The sequence below is a fragment of the Dryobates pubescens genome, chromosome 19, assembly GCF_014839835.1.
Source record: "Dryobates pubescens isolate bDryPub1 chromosome 19, bDryPub1.pri, whole genome shotgun sequence".
Taxonomy (NCBI): Eukaryota; Metazoa; Chordata; class Aves; order Piciformes; family Picidae; genus Dryobates; species Dryobates pubescens.
Genome location: NC_071630.1, coordinates 16589263 through 16608952, shown reverse-complemented (window position 1 = coordinate 16608952; position 19690 = coordinate 16589263). Strand labels below are relative to the sequence as shown.

At 42.2% G+C, this 19690-nt stretch overlaps 1 protein-coding gene across 8 annotated transcripts in view; it reads left to right on the top strand.

The window, feature by feature from the left end:
* Positions 1 to 15512: 15512 nt before the first annotated feature.
* ZNF536 (zinc finger protein 536) overlaps positions 15513 to 19690 on the top strand; it is a 352862-nt gene continuing 348684 nt past the window's right edge. For 6 of the 8 annotated variants that reach the window (XM_009908951.2, XM_054169943.1, XM_054169944.1 and 3 more), the window contains exon 1: positions 16134 to 16357. The gene's annotated coding sequence lies outside the window, so the exon portion shown is untranslated. Of the gene's footprint in view, positions 15639 to 16133; positions 16358 to 17207; positions 17239 to 19690 lie in introns of those variants that run through there. The other 2 variants (XM_054169947.1, XM_054169949.1) reach the window with 2 other exon arrangements.

Here is a 19690-nt window from a genome sequence, read left to right as displayed (position 1 = left end):
GAGTCTGCAGCCTTCCTCATAGCTCCCATCTGCTCCCTGCATGAGAACCACGGCTTGATCTCTCGTGTGGATTTCTATGTACCTCCAGATGCTTGCGCAGGAGTCTTTTGTAAAGCACTTTATTGTCTACCAGAAATAAAAACGAATATCAACCAGCATTTCTAAGCAGAGGGACAGCTTCAAACGATACTGAAGTTTGAAATTATTTTACTCTAGAAAGACTTTGGAGATCCTTGGTAGTAAGGAGTTGTCTTGCCCTCAGCATTGCTGTGTATTCTATGCACGTGCAAGTGGTTCCCTTTCTTTTTGGCATACGTGTAGAATAGTCTCATGTCATCAGAGGTTTCATTTGTGCATTGATGCACACTAGACCCCTCTCACCGTATATGTACTAACTACCAATATTATTTGCGGTTCAAGCATTTCTAGCAGTTTGAAGTGATCCAATGATTTTTAAATCATTTTTAATTTCATAACCCTAGTCCTTTAATCTCTTTCAAATTACTGAAAATGGAAGGCATTCTAAACATTTCTGATTATTCTTCACTGCTTTGGCCCCGTAAAGCCAATCTTTTCCAAAGTTAGGCACTTAAAATTTTGAAGTACTCTAATAAATTTAAATTGGCATATTCTGTGCATATCAATTGAGAATTATTAGAGCATTAGTGCCTAGGAGTGATGGCTGAGGGCATGCAAACCAGTTCATACATTGATTTTTAATGACTTTTTATTGATTCCGTGCTTTTTAAACTTGATACCCTTAGGTTGCCTCTTACATAGAGTTAACAGCTTTGTGATGATGCACTAAGTTTGGAGGAGGCATCTTTCTCCTTTTATGCTTTTTCGTCTCTCCTTATGGCTTACTATTATAACTTTGCTCAGATGCAAACAGCAAATACACTTGATTTGTGGCTTTAAAAAAATGTGATTCTAACTTTAACAGGATATGGCTACTCATGTTTCCCTGGCAGACAAGGTTTATGTTCAAACATTTAAGGGTCCCTCCTCAGGCCCTCAGCATGTACACTTAGTGCTCACCAGCAATGATGGATGCTCTAGGCTGGCACTGACAGGAGAAACAGGCTTCTCAGTAATTTTTAAATGTCAGTCTTAATTTGTTGGGCCAAGATATTGTAGGTGTCAAAAAGCACAAAGTGAAAACGTGCCTTAGTACATTTATATTTGGAAAATTATTAATTTATCTTACAAAATACATACACCTCTGCTCTGTATGTAATTCCACTATATTTATTGCTACTTTAATACTGACCTACCAGCCAATGCATTGTCAATGCAATCTGCAGCAGTGATAACTGGAATTAGCAGATATCATACCGCCATGGTGGCCACCCTCCTTTGGAGAAGAAGGAAGGCGGGGGAACGGTGCACAGGCACAGTGGAAAGGCAGAAAGACCTTTTATGGCATGGCTGTCCTGGGTTGGCAGGCCTCTTAAGGGACTGGCTGTGGGGCACCTGGCAGAAGATTGGGCATTTGCCCAGCTGATGCATTGGGAAGGCTTGGGAAAGCACAACTTGGGTGTGAGATGTTCTTTTCCAGAAGTTTTCCTATGTGGGTCACAACAAAACAGGCGAGAATATTTCTAATAGATTAAATTCTTGTGGGCTTTTCAGTGCTTCTCCCCTGCTGCTTGGGTTGTGTTGTGTGAGATTTTTCGGGAGACAGTGACTCCAGTTACATTTTGTAGGGAAGCAAATGCTCACATGCTCACACTGCACTGCCACGATGCTGTTGCTTGCAATGCCTTTGCTGAAAGCTTGTTGACCATTGCACGCAGGTGTCCCTCTCTCCCCCAACTAGACATGATCCCCTCCAGCTGTGGATAACGCACGTAGCAGTCTGAGGAGACATTAATTACTGCTAACTGCAATGGGCACTTCTGTACTTAGGCTTTGTTTAGGGCAAATTCCTCTGCAATTGCATTGTTAGAAGCCATGGGTCTGTTAAAGTCGGAGTTATTAGGCCATGTATTTTCTCGGTGTTGTCATAGTCGGAACAACACCAGTGCAAATGTCTGCGCCGGGCAGGGGAAGTGTTAAGTGAAGAATAAAAACAAGCCCAAATTCCCATTTGGAAACTGCATGCCTCAACAAATACCACTGTTCAGAGCAAGTTATTAGCTTCTTGGTAGTAATTCTGATCCTTTTCAAAAGGGAGGTGGAAAAAAGCATGTAAAAGAGATTTTTGATACTTCACGGTATATTGAATGAACAACAGAAAGCTCCCCAGTCTGCCCGTTCCCATTTACAGTTTGGATGTTGTTGAGGTAACACTTCTTTCTCCTTTCCCATGTGATTCCCCACATCTTCTGGTGGCAGCACCCTAGACACCCCAAAATGCATGTGAATGACACACATTCAAATTACAAATCTGAAATATCCCCATTTTTCTCAAGGCAGCTATGAATAAAAACATGTAAGAAACATTTTTTTTTCTTTCCAAATAGGGAGCAGATCTCCACTGTGGTCATTATGAGGGCTCGCAGATGGGCGGGAGCTGGTCTTCCTCCAGCTTACCAGGAAGGGAAGGATGGCATGTCCCCAGGCAAAAAGGCTGCCAGCTCGACTGGGCTGGCAGGGGATCATCCCCCTGAAGGTACGATGACAAAGTGGGAATTGCAGTTAAATGCCCTCCAGGAGATTTAGGTGAGTAGTCTGCTGGTAGACTTCACTGAAGTGAATTTCCATGTCTATATTCAGACTGAAGATTGTGAAGTTTACTTATTGCAGACTGTCTGCTCCACACTGTTACTGCATGTGACCGAATTTCTAAGAGCTTACCAACATATACCTTCACCTTGTCTTGGTTTTGTCATGTGCCTTCCAGATTCAGAGTGAGAAATGTCATTTATGTATTTATTTAGAAGCCAGTCTGAGCAATAGTAATTTTACTACTTTTGTTGATTTAAATGGATTTGATTCATTGCTTTTTAAAGCAAATGGAAATCTTTCCATTGTTTTCAGTTGGTTCTGTCCCAGAACTTCTTGGTGCTTGACAGTATTTAGTGAAGAGCTGAAAGATCTGAACTTCTAAATCATGATATATTATGGTATTCTGCAGCGCCCCTTTCTCACTTGTATACATAATCCCAATATCTGTTTTGGTGTACTTCTGCATGAGCAGTTTCTATTTTGCTAAATTTTCACAAGTATGGTGTTATGAAAGACTTAAATAAAATATCATCAACATTATATTTGTCAGAAATGAGAAACTAAATATTGAGATCAGTTTTATCCATTCATTAGTTTATGGACACTGAGTCCTCTGAGGAATGTCACTAATTCCCTTGGTGTCTCTCAGTGCCAGATTTAGCATTTGGATCTTTGATTTAATGGAAAGATACATTAAAAACTCATACAGACAGACAGGCCCCTATGGGGTAGACATCTATGTTGGCTTTACCTCACAGTTATTTCAGTCAAGATTTGGCAGTAAATTATTTTATCCAAAAGTACCTCTGGAATATGCTGTGCACTCTTCATAAGCACGTAGCATCTTTTCAGATGATAGAAGAGCAAAAGTCTTACCCATATGTGTATCTGAGGTGTACCTGGACATTGCTCTTCCCACACCTTTGGACTATGGCATGTGGCAGGTAACCTTTGCAGGACCCAGTGTCTGGGTATGCTATGGAACCATCTGCATCTTTAACAAAGTTCAGTGTGATTGTGTTTTTGCCTTTTATGTTGACATTCTAAAGATATTCCAGTAGCTGGCATTTCCCCAAGGAATCTTTACTGAATAGGTGGATTTCAAGTTACTGTTATAACATATTACAGGACAACTCATTTGTGAGCACTGTTACCTGTCCTAGAAAGCAGATTCTGAGAGGAATTATTTTATCCTTATAATTTAATGTATCTTGTAATGAAAACTAATCTATGTAGTTCAAGTTCAGACATTAAAACAAGTTAAAGGGGACAGTATATACAATAAATTTCCCTTTACCAATTTATTAATTTAATTTAGACATTGCCTTTTTGCTTCAACTCATTAAAACTTTCTTGCTAAGTTTACTTATCAGCGTTAAGGGTACAATTAATATTATAATTTTTAATTATCCACTTGGTTTTATCAGAGCTGAAGTGTTTCCTTAAGTGTGAACAGATCCTATATTTTTTTTTTTAACAAAAGTGAAGCAGTGCAACCTCATTAATTCCTTAACACAAATATTTACATATATTTTCCCTTACTTTTTCTACATCAATAGTTGTGTTGTTTTATTTTATAACCTTAGCATAACATTCCACCGAAAGCTATATTTTGCACTGCTTAATTCTGTACCACTCATTCTGATTTATGGCATCATTTTGTTTTCCTGCTCACTCATCTTCAAAATGCTTGATCCAAAACTCATCAAATTCAGAGGACTAGATCCCAGTGGGCTTTAGATTAGTCTAGTAGGGTGAAATTGTGGACTTCACAAAGTTTGCATTACATGCGCAGATATGCAGTAGTGAGATTACTTGATAGATTTCTTATTCAGCTTTTTCTATTTAGGAGCAAGTTCTTGAGAATCCTGGCCATGCACTTGAAATTTAAGAGACCATTTTAGTTGCATATATTCATCCATTTTCTTACTATGACATTTGAGAATACATTTATTTGCCAGTTTGATTTTATCATCATTATGGAGGACTCGTGTTTCTAATTTCTCCTACAGGCTTTTGAATTGTTAATGTTAACTCCTACTGAACTCAGCCTTGCTTTCTAACAGAGGAATACCATTCTGAACTTGTATTGCTGCTGCTCTGTTAAAAATACGTTCTTCAGGAATGACAAGTTTATGAGTCCTAATCAAGTACAACTTGTCACAAAAGGATAGCAAAGTGTTAATGCAGAAGACATCTGGCAAGTAATATTACAATGTATTCATCTTGTTATTTCTTAGTTGTAGAGGTACAGAGTGATATAGAATTATGAAATTGATTTAAGTTCTTCAGTGCAGCAGAAACTGTTTTGTCATCTTCAGTACTCTTGCTTTGCTTTTTCACCTGACATTATTAAATTGAAACAACTTGGACGTATTTTCTGTTATATACCAGCTGGAATATTCCTGGGTTTGCCATTAACTTCCTAATTCCCAGTATTCTGGCCAGTTATGTATATAGACTGCTGCACACAAGATTTGTTTTATTAAATAAATACAGAAGGAATATGTTAATATGAAATGATTGTAACAGATACTACTAGATAATCATGTATGCTACAAGCTACCTTAAAATGCATTTTTGATATATAGCTGATACATAGCTATTGTGCAGCTGATTAGCTGTGGTGAGAAATTACTCATTCCCCTGTATTAACTACACTGTTTAACTACACTGTTTCCACCAATCAGAATGAAGTATGTCAACTTTGTTTAGCCTGTGCACTTGTGCAATGATGAACAAGTAATGCATAAAACAAACCCTCCTACCTAATCAAACATTCCTCAGAGATTTGAAAACAGAAATAAAGGGTAAATCCATTCATAGATTATAATGGTAAAACAAAATAAAGTTTGACATATGTATATGGAAACTATGAACACATTATGTGAATATTTTTTTAAACAACATGTTTGAATTATAAATGCAAAAAATATGGTTTAGCACAACATGAAACAATTGGAAGGATGTATTTCTTTAGAATCAAGAGGGTCAGGAAAGATCTCTACTGAATACAAACACTGTATTTTTTCTTTCTTCTCCCTTTGGTTTGCATTTTAGCCTTTTCAAATGTCTAGCCCATCGTGAAATACTGCCATGGCTCTACCTGGGACAAGTTCCCCTTTTTCATCCTTGAGCCTGCAGTACAATCTTCATTCTCTGAGTGTATATAAATGAAGTTTTTTGAGCTTCGGGGTGTGAAGACCATTTTTCTATTCTTGTCCTGGGGTACTAGGTGCTAAGGACAGCTGATGAGCAATTATTTTGGGAGGACTGCACTGCTATCCTGGAAAGAGCTTATATTTAATTTTGTTATATATCCTGGTTGCCAGGTTATTTGATTGTGAGATGATTGATGAATCTCTTTATGAATGTATTTTTTCTTAGTCATCAAGAAAGCTCAAAGTATTTGGTAAGAGTGATTTTATTGGAAAGTAGTAAATATTGACAGAATGAGTTGGTTTGGGTTTGTTTGTTGGTTTGGGTTTGTTACTTCCCTCCCACACCATTTTTTTTTTCTCCTTAGGATTTGAACATGATGCTTGTAGATTTGATGGGGACTGTGATGAGGTGTAGTTACTCTCACTGGTGGCTGCACATTAGTTAGGGGCCTTCCTTCTGCCCTTCTCTACAATTCTTATTGACTTCAGTGGCTGCTGCATGAACGGAGAATGCAGAAAATACTCATCAATGTAAATGCCATATATAAATAAAATCCTAAATTGAAACCATCATAAGCAAGTTGGAGTGAAGACAAGGGAGTCTTTAACACTGAGTCCTGAGAGGAAACAATGTGTATGAACAATGCCAGCTTCAGCTCTGAATTCCCTCTTGTGTGTTGGCTTGTACCCCAACTTTAACATTAATCAGAAGCTTTTCTGCATTTCATCGCCTAATTTACAAAAAATCTTTGCTGAAAGGTTATATAAAACTCATTATTTACCTGACTGACCAGAAAGGCTCTCAAAGTGCCATTCCAAGCTCTCGGGTGAATGCTTATTTATAGTTTTTTAATAGTCATTCATTACCTGATGGATTGGAAAGACTCTTTTTGAACCAGTTCCTGTCTATTGGCTAAATGCAGATTGATAACTTTTTCTTAAAAAGCTTATTATTAACCAGATAAGCTCATCACCTTTGAATTTCTAAATTAGAGATTAGTTTCAGTTTCCAAGGGTTTATTCAAGATTTTCACCAGTGTAACTTAAATGTCGCCCAGTGGGTCATATTCTGGAAATTAATTACAACAGGTAATGCATGCAAAACCCAGACTGCAAAAGTAACATGAGCCTGTTTGCACAGACATACCTCAAATTGTGTTGCTGCTCACATATTGGCTATTCCAAGCACAGGGCACAGAGGAGGTAAAAGGGTTTAGCACATCTTAAAATGCCTGTGAGCTTGATTGGAAACACAGTGATAAAACATATTTTGATGCCTAAAAAGATGTAACAAGTCCTATTCCCACTTCTGTGCAATTTGCTCATGTTGCTTGGTGTATCATTCTGGGTTTGAGGATTTGCTTCTAGTTTAAATTACTGTGGAAACATAGAAAAACAAAACAAAGCAAAACAAAAACTTGCTTTTTTAACAAATGCACTTTGGCAGTGTGGGCTTGGAAGACCCATGCAAATTACCTCTGCGGGGATGGCAGGTTATCCCATATAGTGGCTTCAATTCTTTGTGAACTGAGATCTAGCCCATTTCAGCCATTCCTCCCTTGTTAGCAATATAGCAATGTTTCATTGGCACAGCTCCAGCAAGTGGGCAGCTCTAGCTCCTCACCCACCTCTGCAGCTGTTAGCACATCTGCAAGATTTCAGAGTGACAAGTCCTGGCTGAAGAGGTGTAAAACAACATGGCCACACATGCTCATGCCTTGTGATCCTTGAGGACTTATATCTTAAAACAATGCTCTTAAACAGCATCACTAGAAGCTTAAATCAAACATAAAGATGAAGTTTAAATAAAAGAAAAAAGAGCCCTAAAATATTGCAATGTTTCCAGAAAATGAGTATGTATTTTGAATTCTCTGAGGTTTTTATACAGTTCCTAGCAAACTAGTAAACTAGGAGCCTTGTTTTGTTTGCTTTTGTTATTGTTGATGTGTAGGGCATAAGGATACCTGAGCTTTTGTCACTTTCACTTCCCACCATTCAATCCATCATTTAATTTTCAACTTGGAAGTTCCCATCCTACTGACATATCTCCTCCATGGGGTAAATATGTGTAGCTAGAATGAGTGGTGAATGCTTCAACAGAGAGAGCAGATTCCTCTCATCTGTTTAGGCATGGCAAGTCTTCAACCATCTGAAGACAGCTACACTTTTGTGTTACATCCTAGTTGTTTCAGAGAGGTAGTTTACTTTCAGATTAATCTTATTGCGCATTGCTTCTTCTGAGAAAAACAAGATTCAAGTTTCTTATAGAAAATTAATTAGTATCTGGGGGGGGGGGGGGGAAAATACTAATTTGATTATCTGAGAAAATTGCAAATAAATACCTGAAGCCTTAAAGCTTTTTGAGCTTAACAGAGAGAAATGAAATCCTAAAGGTCATAACAGTGGTGTTCCTTCACGTCAACTTTGCTACCGTAAAACTTCAGTGGAAGTCTCTCTCTTAATCATTTAGAGTAGTACCTTTTGGGAAATCAGTTTTACATTTCTGCAGGAAATTTTAAAAATTCTGTTTAAAATGATGTAAGCAAAAATAATTATACTCTTTGCCTCCCTCTGCTGGCTGTGCAGACAGAGCTAATCGGCAGCTTTTCTGTGATCCTCTCATCTGAAGCTAGCATGTTGATTATAGCAGTCTTCATTTCAAGGTTGGAGAGAAATAGGTGGGAAAACAGCATTATGGAAGCAGAGGAAATTTTGAAAGAAGCAAGGCTTTATTTTTGAGGCTTTAAATTATTAGAAATGTATTTATTATTAAAGAAGATCCTTTTAACCTCTCCTGAACTCATATTCAGGACTGGTTTTGGTGAGGACAGGAGAGTCATATGCAATTTCTTTGAAGAAAGGCCAGCTGCTGAGGTATAGCAACAATATTTTGGCAGGAAAATGGCAAATCAAATCCAACTGTCCAAGAGGGCTGGATATGAGCAGAGCTGAACAAATTTTTGTGTGTACCCACATCACTCAGGTGCTTTGCATTACACAGAGAGCTCTCCACTTCATCAGTTTTCAGACATTCTGCTCTGAACTAGTCTCACTCTGTACTAATGTGTATTTTTCACATCCATATAGCTAGTGCCATCCTTTGTCCCACTCCCAGAGCCTCTGCAGCTCTCCAGGGATGTTGCCTGTATCACTTTCAAGTGTCCAGTCTCTGTGAGGATGTGAGATAGTCCTCTCTGCTTTATTAGCAGTCTCAGAAAGCAAGAGAACCTGTGATGCAGGATGTCAACAGGAGAAAGAGGTGGTCCCCATGGTCACCCAGCACCAGCCCTCTCCATGCTAGTGAGCCAAGGCTGAAGGAGATGCCATGCTGCTGCTGGAACTTCCCTAACAGCAAAGCCAGGGGGTATGTGGGAGGAGGAGGCTGGCTATGTTGCCCTTGGGCCCTTGTGGGCTGAGGGCAGGGTGCTGTGTTTGGTGGGGTGCAGACAGCTGTGATTTGAGGTAACGCTGTGGGCAAGCTCTGCCCTGACCCCAAGACCCTCAGTCCTCTCCCACGCCACAGAGGTAGGGCCATGGCATTGTTTCTTGGCTTCTGCCAGCAACAGCCCTGTCACTTGCACACCACAGGCTGGCATGGCCTAGCCTGTGGGGACAATGCTGCCAACAGGGAACTGCAAAGGGCAGGCCTTGCCTCAGGCAGGGAAGTGCCATCTTTGAGGCTGCTTCACAGTATATGTCTACCACAGAGGAGACCACTTCACTTGCTGAATCATTTGGGGAAAACCATCCAGAAGTGGCTTGTAGTCTGCTGTGGATCTCTTAAGATCCTCTTCAAATACTCCAGATTTTCTTCAGCCTGAGTCACCAAAGTAATGGAGATAAGATATAGAGGAGATACTTCTCTCCTGACACTGGCACCTGCCAAAGCAGTTGTATATGAGGCAATATCATAGTTAGAGAACAACAAATACATTGCAGTGTTTGTTGCTGTTGGCACCTACAGTGTGCGAGGTATTTTCCACCTAGGAACAGCCCCGTGCCTGTGTAGAGAGCTCCCTGCCACAGGTAAGCCATGTATCACAGCCAAAGCAAAGTCAGATAATAAAAGTAGTAGTGGTGGAATTCCCTTAAATACTGTAATATGGGGCTTAAAGTATGAAACCATAGACATTCTCAACTGATCCTTAAAATATATCTGTTTGCGCTAAGTGTTAATCTGTAAATTTTCTGATAGCATAACAGCTTAAACATGACAATGTCTGAGGCAATTGTGGAGGCAAACAGGAGGGCACCCCATGTGCTGGGATGAAGGTGTGGGCAGGACTGCATGGCACAGGCAGCGCAGGACAGGAGGTGGTGGGGAAGAGGAATACTGGAGTAGAACAGGGAACTCATCAAAGCAACCTGTGGGGAATGTTTGTGTTCATCAATAGGGGAAAGTGGATGGAGTGCTGGGGTGAGCCACAAGGTTATAATCATCAGAAGCTTAGGGTTTGCTGTGATGTTTGGTGCCAGGATAGAAAGAAATGGGAGAAGTTTAAGGAAAGTGGTGAAAAGTTGGATATTGGTAAGACTGAGTATGAAGAAATGCTTACCCAAGGACTTATGTCAGTGATAAGATCTCACAATGTCTTTTAAATAGCTCCTGAAGAGCACTGACAGCCTGAGAACCGGTTATATGTGAATTTGCTCTAAGACACAGGTCAGTGCTAATGCACTTTAAAGTTGAAGCTCAGCTATTATTTTTGATATTTTTCACTCTTGGTCAATCATAATTCCTAGTGACTTGCTATACCAATCTCACATGAATTTAAATGTTACAGTTTAAATCCTAGAGCAACAGGTGTCTCCTGATCTTCTATGATTGTGCTTGTACTGAGACTTACTGCACCTTTCACTCTTGTTCTATTGGAGGATAACTGAGCCCCTGTTCTACTGAATGGAAGACAGTTACAGAACTATCCTTCATGAGGTTATAAAAGCTGTGCCTTTATTCTGAAAGCAGAATTTGCTCAATTCCACTAGGTGGATCTATTGAGAACATTACTCACTGTTTAATGTAAAAATAGGTATGGGTTTGTTTTCATTTTTTTGGAAAAAAACCCCAAGCAAACAAAACCCCCCTTTCTTTTTACCACTTTACTCAGCTTTCTATGGTTTATGTAAATACAAAGATGACTACCTTTCTCCAGTCATGTACCAGTCTGTAAGTCAGTAACATTTTGATGGACTTAAAAGAATCACAGAATCAACCAGGCTGGAAGAGACCTCCAAGATCATCAAGTCCCACCGATCACCAAACCCTAACTAATCAACTAGGACCATGGCACTAAGTGCCTCATCCAGTCTTGTCTTAAACACTTCCAGGGACATCGATCCCAATACCTCCCTGGGCAGCCCATTCGTTCCAGTTTTGCCCTTGTTTTGTAAAGGAAAAGGTTCAGAGCTGTCATTGGTGTGAGGAAGAGGTATGCCTCCACACTGGTCTACCTTTAGATGCTACACTATCTTGTAGTTTCTTTTGGACACTTTCTTGATAGTTCTGCTTTGATGAACTGTTGCAATGACTTTGACACAGAAAGTGGCCAACATAGACTCCTGGCTTTAGTGTATGTTTTCAGTTGATCCATGCAAGTTGGTTGTGATGTCAGGCTCTATTAACTGCTATATTAAGGATGGAGATTTACCTCCAAAAAAAAAAGAAAAAAAAAAGAAAAAAAGAAAAAATCATTCTGATTACCTCTACCACTTAATCTCTGAGGTGCAGGTACCTACAATCTTTGCTGATCAGATCTATTAAGAGATGCTTATTTTGGCCATAACTCCTGGGAAATAGCCTGTTATCAAATGGGTTCTGCCTCTGGTCTGTTCTGAAATATGGGATCTGAGAATCATTTTTCCAAGAAGCTTTCTTACACAGTCTGTGCAAGTGGGAAAGTCTCCCTCCACCTTGTCACTTTGCTGGGGTTCTGCCCAGGAAACCCCTATGTTTGTAACAGGCATTTTGGAAGGGGTTTCCCTTTTTTCCTCTGCAAGTATGTTATTTATTTCTTCTTGAACCATGCTTCAGCAACTTTCTTGCTGGATGACTTGTGTTTTCACTGGCTTAGACTCCCATGTAGATCGCACCACCTGTTCCAGAGTTTGCTGAAACATTTACTGCAAGTTTTCTGAAATTCTTTATTTAAAGACCCTGCTATTAGGTGATTCCTTTTATGTGCTTTTCCTTATCAATATTAAAGACCTGATGTTCTGCTCTTCCTTCAAAAAGGGACGCCCTCCTAAAGGCATTAAGCTTTCAATGGGCTTCTGCAGCCTTTGTTAAAAGAATGCCCAGTTGCTTTTCACCTCTCTTTAGGAAGGAAATGCTGATCACACTTTTTAAGAACAAAGGCAGGATTATTCCTTAGTCCTATAAATATTTAAATATATAAAGCTAATGTTGTTCCCCCCCCATATTGTGTAAATTACTGTAGGACCTCTTGTCTTTTGCTACTTTCCTGTCTAAGCCTCATAAAATACTCCCCTGACCTAGGCTTTTTTTGTTGCACTCTGCAAACTTGTGAGATTTTGGGGATCCTTCCTCCCACCCCCTTATTTACACCTGTCTGAAATGAGATCTTCCAAAAGGCTGCTATTCTACAAAGGCAGAAGTCACAGCAAAAGGTAAATGGTGCCTGCTATGCTCAAAGATAGTACAAGAACCTTGCAGGGTAAGGCAATCAACAGACATCCCTTCTGCTTTCACCCTCTCTTCTCTGTAGTATTTTTGCCTAGTTTTAAGCATCAGTATATTCCTGCCTACTCACAGAGGCTGTACAGAAGGGAATAAAAAGAAGCTGGAGTAGCTGTGGACAGCCAAGAGGACATGAAGGCTTTGAAGAGGAAATACTTCTGTGGATGCAAGAGGAGGAGAAAGGAACAGCACTGAAAAGATGGAGAGGAACAGAAAGGAATTCTGGAGGAAACTAAAAGTGCTGATGGTGTCTAGGAATATTAAGAATTCTGCAAGTCTGGAGAAAAGTCTGCCTGACCTCACCTGGGATCTTCTGAATCCCATCTAACCAGTATACATTCCTTAGGTGCTGAAGCCTGCCACTGAATCATCAAAATTTGGAGGTGTCTTTAAGATGTTCTCAGCTCACGGATACACACTATCTCTCTGTGGTTCATTTGGGAAGGCTTTGCCATCCCTGCCCAAGTAACCATGTCAATGAGGCCTGGGGGGAAAAGAGTTTCGATCAGTCTTGTTGACAATGTACTCTCCTGACATCACCATTGCCCACCTGTAGTAGTCTCCTCTTCCAGGTTTTGAGAAGTCTTTCACTGACATTTTCTTCCCGTAGAGCTGAGTTGAATGGTCATCTGGACCATCCAACTGGTGACAAAAAAAATAATTAAACTGACTGCACATTTACCAATGGTGACCCACAGCTCTGTTCTCACATGAACAAGGGTTTAGTACTTAATCTCAGCTTCATGGAAGATGGTTCTTAATCTCTGTCCACTGGAAAATTTGTGGAGGGAAATTTCTGTTCCTTATGGAACAGAAAGAGGAGGAGAAATACTTCAGTTTTTGCAAGGGTCAGAATCAAAGCCCTCATGCTCATACTTTGTTTTCACTCCATTTGTTGTCATGAAATGAGCATCATGCACTTATGCCAGAGGAACAGGAAATCCCACTTAGATGTCCAGAGCTCCTCTGGTGTCTGTTGCCGTTTCACCTATCTCTAGTCAATATTCTTATCTTTATCTCAGGAAAAAGGACCATGGGGTTTTCCTGAGCTCTCATTTTTCTGTAACTCTTTGTGCAATGCTCTGAAATCTCCTGTCCACCAGTGATTCAAGGTGCTCGATTTGGCCCCTGCCACTGAAATGTCATTGCTTCCTGCGTGGTTTGTATTACTAAGCCCTAGGTCACGGAAATCATAAGGTGAAATCTGATATTTATTTTTTAAATGGTACAGCTCATTCTTTTATGAGACTGCTAATAATGTTCAGCCTTGACAGGGTTAAAAGGCAACATCCATTTCCCCATTATCTTGTTTAAAAAGTGCCTTTTTTAAAGTCCATATGGCGACTTCCTTTCGACCTGCTTTCCCATCCTCGTCTCTTTGTCAGGGCTGTCACTTATAAAGAATCACTTGACTTACAATAACAAGTTCAAAAGAAGACAGAATATAATCAGTTGATCCACGAAGAATTGAAATAAAGAACACCCCCACTGCTCCAGTTATCATTCCCATAGAGATAGTGATATTATTGATGTGATTGCTATGCTAATTTCTATAGAAAAAACTTGTATTTTGGAATTTGTTCAAAGAGAATTTCAGACACATCAAATTGGAAAATGCAGAGTGAATTCCTAAACTTTTCATATAGGCATGGGAATTTTTTTTTTTTTTTTAAACATTGAATAGCTCTGAACAACTATATCTAAACTCCACTTCATAACCAACTGGGAAAAAAAAAATCTCACTATTTTTTCAGTTATTATAGAAAGTTAATTTATTGCAGTTGCATTTAAACCCCACCCCCCCAAAAAAGTCCTATTGCAACTTTAGCGTTATTAATATCAGCCCCATAACCTGCAGAAGTTGGATTGGACCACTGGCTCTGGAAACAGAGGCTGGGATTATAAAAGAAGGGCACATTTCAGTCCAGTGTTTAGGAAGAGCTAATTAATCTATACCCCTTCCTCTGCAATTCCATAGTCCCTCTGGGAATTGCCACAAACATAAACTTTTTTTTTTTCCCTTGGACTCCTATTTTAACTAGGAGGTTTCAGCTTGTGATGTTATGCTTTTTATGTAGTAAACTGATTTAAAATGTATGCCAGTCATCTTCAGGGAACTCATTTCAGTCAAGATGAAACTAGTCTTACCTGAATCAATGTTTTAAGTGTCCCTGTGGCTCGGCATTTTGAATAATCAATCTGTCTCCATCGCTTCTTAATCATGCGCATCACAGTCTTTTTTATTTGTCAACCCTTTCGGATCCTGGCTTTTTGTTATTAACATGCCCCTAATGTCACATGCAAGCCTTTTCTTTAAAACAAGCTGCTCATTGGTGTATTTTGATACTTTTTATTATTACTAAATCTTTTTTCCCATAATTACACCACAATCATTATATAATCCCATAACAAAGAGTCTATTGAGGCACCATGCTTTTGTCAACTATGGGACACAGAATCCATAATTGCATTATTCAGCTTCCACCCCCCCCCCACCTCCCCCCCCCCCCCCTTTCTGCTTTGTAGAAACACAACCTATTTCACCAGTCACATTTGCACCTTGTTTGCTTGGTTATATATTATTTACTAAATCGTTGCCCTGCGGATAAACCTTGTAAAGTTGCTTTAAAAAAGTTATTTGTTTGATAATTAAGTCCTGAAAACCCATCGTTTAATGATTATTCCGAACCCATAAGGCAGAGAACCTCCATGACGTTTTTCTCTAAGTTTAATTACCGTATGCTAATTTCCTTGCCTACTACGTGATTAATTAAAATCATATTTTCATAATCATTTGGCACTAGTATTGTTTTAGAATTATCATGATCCCCTAAATAGTGTATGTAAATAAAGTCGGCTCTAATGGAAAGAATCAAAATGCAACGCTGAGGACCTTTATGTGTTTGTATGCATGCGATTGGCAACATAACTGGCTTATTTACATTAAATACGCCACAAGGTTACAGTGCAGATCAACGTCACTTTATCGCTGATTACTTCTCTTAAACGCCGGAGCGGTGACTGATGCTCCGGTCCCCCGGTCCACCAAGGTTTCCCCGGGAGTTTTTTTTTTTCTAGGAGAAACAGACTTTGCATAGTTTCGGGAGCAGGTAAGCAGGGCGCTTTGTGGAGCCCGGCGCTGCCCCCGGGGGCCCGGCGGGGGCTGGCGGGGCGCGGGCAGGGGCGGCGGGGCGCGGGCGCGGGGGCTGCGCGGGAGCGGGGGCTGCGCGGGGTGCGGGCAGCGGCGCTGGCCGGGGGGCTGCGGAGCGGCGCGGGCTCCTCGGGGTGTTTACACGGGCTCAAGGTCACGACCAAGCTGCGCCGTGTTAAATGGTTTCTTAGTTGCTAGACAGGGAGAAAAAATGGACGATCACAGACCATTCTTTGTAGATTATTATATCAAGGGTTCAGCTTTTGGCTCATCAAAGCTAAATGCCGCAAGACCTATCTAGTTGCTGTGAATTATGCCAAGACGACAATGGAGTGCTTTTTTAATGGTACAATGCATTTCACCTACCAGATAGGGGGAGTCCACGCTGAGAGATGGGGATGTCTTGTGATGTTGGGTGATCAGTATCAATGAAGGGGGTTATTCTGAAAAGAGACAGATTAAAATAAAGCGCTCTTTGCTCGGGATGTGCTGGAAGCAGTTGGGAGGGCTACCCGGAGCGGGCGGCCGCGGCAGCCCCGCGCCGCACTTTTCCCCCTCCGCACAAGAAAATGATCAAGTCAATCATGTGGACATGCTTCATTATTCATTGAACACAATCTTTTACAACGCTCCGTTTACGTGCGGGAGTTTCTTCTACGCTTTGCTTTAAATTTTAAGGTAAGAAAGACAAAGGTAAAAAAGGGGGTTTTTGAGGATCCGGGAGGCTCCCGTGAGCCATCAAAGAGGCTCCAAAGTCAGTCCGGAGTATGTTTTATTTTTTTATTTCTTTTTAATCATCGCAATGGGGCCTGCGTTTTCCACCGTGATTAAAAAAATACAGTATAATTAAATATCCATAGCAGTGACGTTTGCAAGCAGGGCTGTCAGGGGAAAAGCAGAAAATAATGAAAGGAGCGGAGAAGCCATTGAATGGCGCTATAGAACTTAGCCTGAAGAAAACCCTACGTTTTTCCTCTTTCTCGTTTCTTTTAAAACCGTTACTTTACAAAAAAGGAGCGGGCGGGCGAGCGAGGCGAGGCGAGGGGAGGCGAGTGCCGGCGGCGAGCGCGACGCTGCCCGGGGGCTGCCCGTTGGCCCCAGCCCGCGCCGACCCTGCCCTTAACTTGGCCAGAAACTTTTTGTTTTAAAGGGTTGATGCGGAGCAAACTTTGCTGAAGTGACTTTAAACGCGCCCCCCCTCCTTTGCTCTCTCCCTTCCCCCGTAGGATCCCGGCTAATCGTGGTGTAATTTGTAAACTCCCCCCTTCTTTTTTTTTTTTTTTTTTTAATAAAAGTTAGCTGATGCATACCATGTGTCAAACTTGTGAGATTCAAGTGCCTAAGAGACCTGCCATTTTGTGCTCTAATCGACCTCTTATGAATAGGAGCCGTGCATAATGCTGCGAGGAGCGTTGTGACATTCAAGTAGGCACTAAATGTCAGGCCAGGTCTCAGCCCTTTCGGGGGGAGCGGAGCGCGCCCGGCAGCGCCGCGGGGAGCGGGGAGGCACCTGCCAGCCCGCCGCCGGGGCTTTTGTCAGCGCCCGGAGAAAGTAACAGGTTAAGGAGGAAACTTAAATGGCAATCCCCGGGGGTGGGGGGAGCATCCTCTTGCCGGCGGCGCGCTGTGCGCGGGCGCGGAGGTGCTGCTGCCTGCGTGGGGCAGCGGCCTCGCTCTCCTGTGCGGGGGCTGCGCGGGGCTGAGTGTCGGGGAGGAGGGGGGCACCGGGCCGGCGGCGGGATTAACGGGGAGAGGTGGGGGGGGTAGGGGGGGTAGGAGAGATTCTTTGATGCTGTGTAGGAAAGAATCCAGATTTTAATGCGCCCATCTGTTGCAGTTTTGCAAATAATTAATATGTGTGTTTGTGTGTGTGTGAGGGGGGAGAGGGGCTGAGGGGAGCGGTGCCGCCTGTGAACTTCAACGCGAAATAAAGGGTCGAGAAGATTTATGCTTTTTTTTTGGAGGGTCCACGGCTCCCGCGGGGCGGCTCGCACGGACTCCATCCGAAAAGTTACTTGCCGGCGTCCCTCGCCGCGGCGGTTGGGCAAGGGTCTTGGTCCGCCTGCGCGGAGCTCCGCGGGGGCCGTGGGTACCGGCGTCCGGGGCGGGCGCGGCAGGGAGGGCTCCGGCCGCCGCCTGCCTGCGCGGCGGGCATTGTTTCGGGGTGCGTGCGGCGGATATGGCTGTGTCTGATTCAGAGTCGAGGCGGAGGCGCGATTTGTCGGATCCCTTCGTTTTCACTGAAGGGACCAGCGGGCCGGGGAGCGGGGGCCCTCCGCGGGCGCGGGGCAGGGGTGGAGGGGTGGGCGCGGGCCCGGCGGGACGGGCGCGGCTGCCCGGCCGCCCGCGGCTGGAGCGCTCGGCGGGGCTGTGCCCCCCCTAACCCCCCCTCGCCGCCGCACCCCCCCCCCCAACCCCCCCCTCCCGCCCCGTGCAGTTTAAAATAAATCCAACAGGGGCCGTGTTTGCTGAGCTGATTTGACCGGTTGATAGAGATAGCAGCGGCGAGCCTCCCCGCTTATGTGGAAAAAGACTATTTTAAGTGTCATAATTAAGTTTAGAAGCCTTGTTTGGGCTCATTCACTGCTCGAAATAAAAAGGACTGGGTGCTTTTAGACCCTTTCTGAAGGGGTTGGCTAAGCGCCTCTGCACGTTCGCTTGGAGAAGAATGTTTTCTTTTCTAGTATAATATTAGAAACTATATTTTTACTTATTTAAACCGGATTTGATTATTCCTGTGGAGATTCTTTTCTCCCCCCCTCCCCCCAACTCAAATCTTTGTTCATTGTTCATTGACTGTGGAAGGCTGCTTAAATGTACGGAGAGAGGGGGAGGACCCCTTGCTGGTTTGATGTTGAAATAGTAAACCTGAATAAGGAGGGTGGCTGGAAAAGTGGACATTGCAGCTTTAATTAACTTCAAGATGCTTCAGCGAGGACCAGAGCGTAGTAGTGACGTTGCCTCATAAATCTGTCCAGTACAGTGCGTTGCATTGAACTATTACAGTATCACCGTCATATTGAATATTCACTACCTATCCGGGAGCAGATTTGCATAATTGGATCTTTTTTAAATGAAACTTGTTTGCAAAAAACCAAACAAAACCAAAAAAACAAAAGCCCAAGTGAAAACTGCGGCGATCTGCATGATTGTAAAGGGTTCAAACATAGCTGAAAAGTAAGTGACCTGCATAAGTACGTCAATAGGTTAAGTGCAAATAAGATGAGAAGTGCTTCTGAAAGCTGTACATTCCCTATGTGGTCTCTTGGGTTATTTCTCAATAGCGGGATTTTTTTGTAGCCTGAGGGATTTTAGGTTTTCTGTCTGCTTTCATAACTTTTTCCCCTCACAGTTCTTACACAAGGTGAGGCTTTTGAACCCTGCCTATACCTGTAGTGATATTTTAAAAGAAAATAATAGTTTGCAATCCGTGCTGTTTGAGTTGGTTAATTACAGCTACCGTGGAAAGAAAATGTGCGTTGCTGTTGTGTTTCTGATCATCGAACAGTTCATCTCTAATACTTAAGAGCATTCAAAGATTGTGTGTGTATGTGTTTGTGTATGCTTGAAAATTGACTTGGTTAACTGAGCTGTTACTTCTTAAATCACAGAGGCAACTGGTTTTTTTAATGTGTGTGCATGTGTCCCATTTGATGGAATTAAATTGCCAGGAATTTTTAGAGTGAATTTGTAGGTTACATGCAAAACCCATCCTCTCCTCACCGAGTGACTGGCTTAGAATATCGCAGTTTTGGGTCGGGGAGGTTTAGAAGTATTTTGTAAAATCAGATGCTGGTGTTTCAGATGCTGCGAGGACAAAGTTGTGGCATGAAGGCAGCTGCAAGCGTCGCCTCCTGAGGAAGGGGAGCAGCAATCAATGGGGCGAGCCGAGCAGAAGTGCAAAGTCTGCGTGCAGCCCAAGCCTTGCCCCGGTTCTCCCCCCTCTCTGAAGGCTGTTTTAGTTATGATGTCATTCTGATAGTGGAGAGCAAATGTCTCCTGATTCTAGCA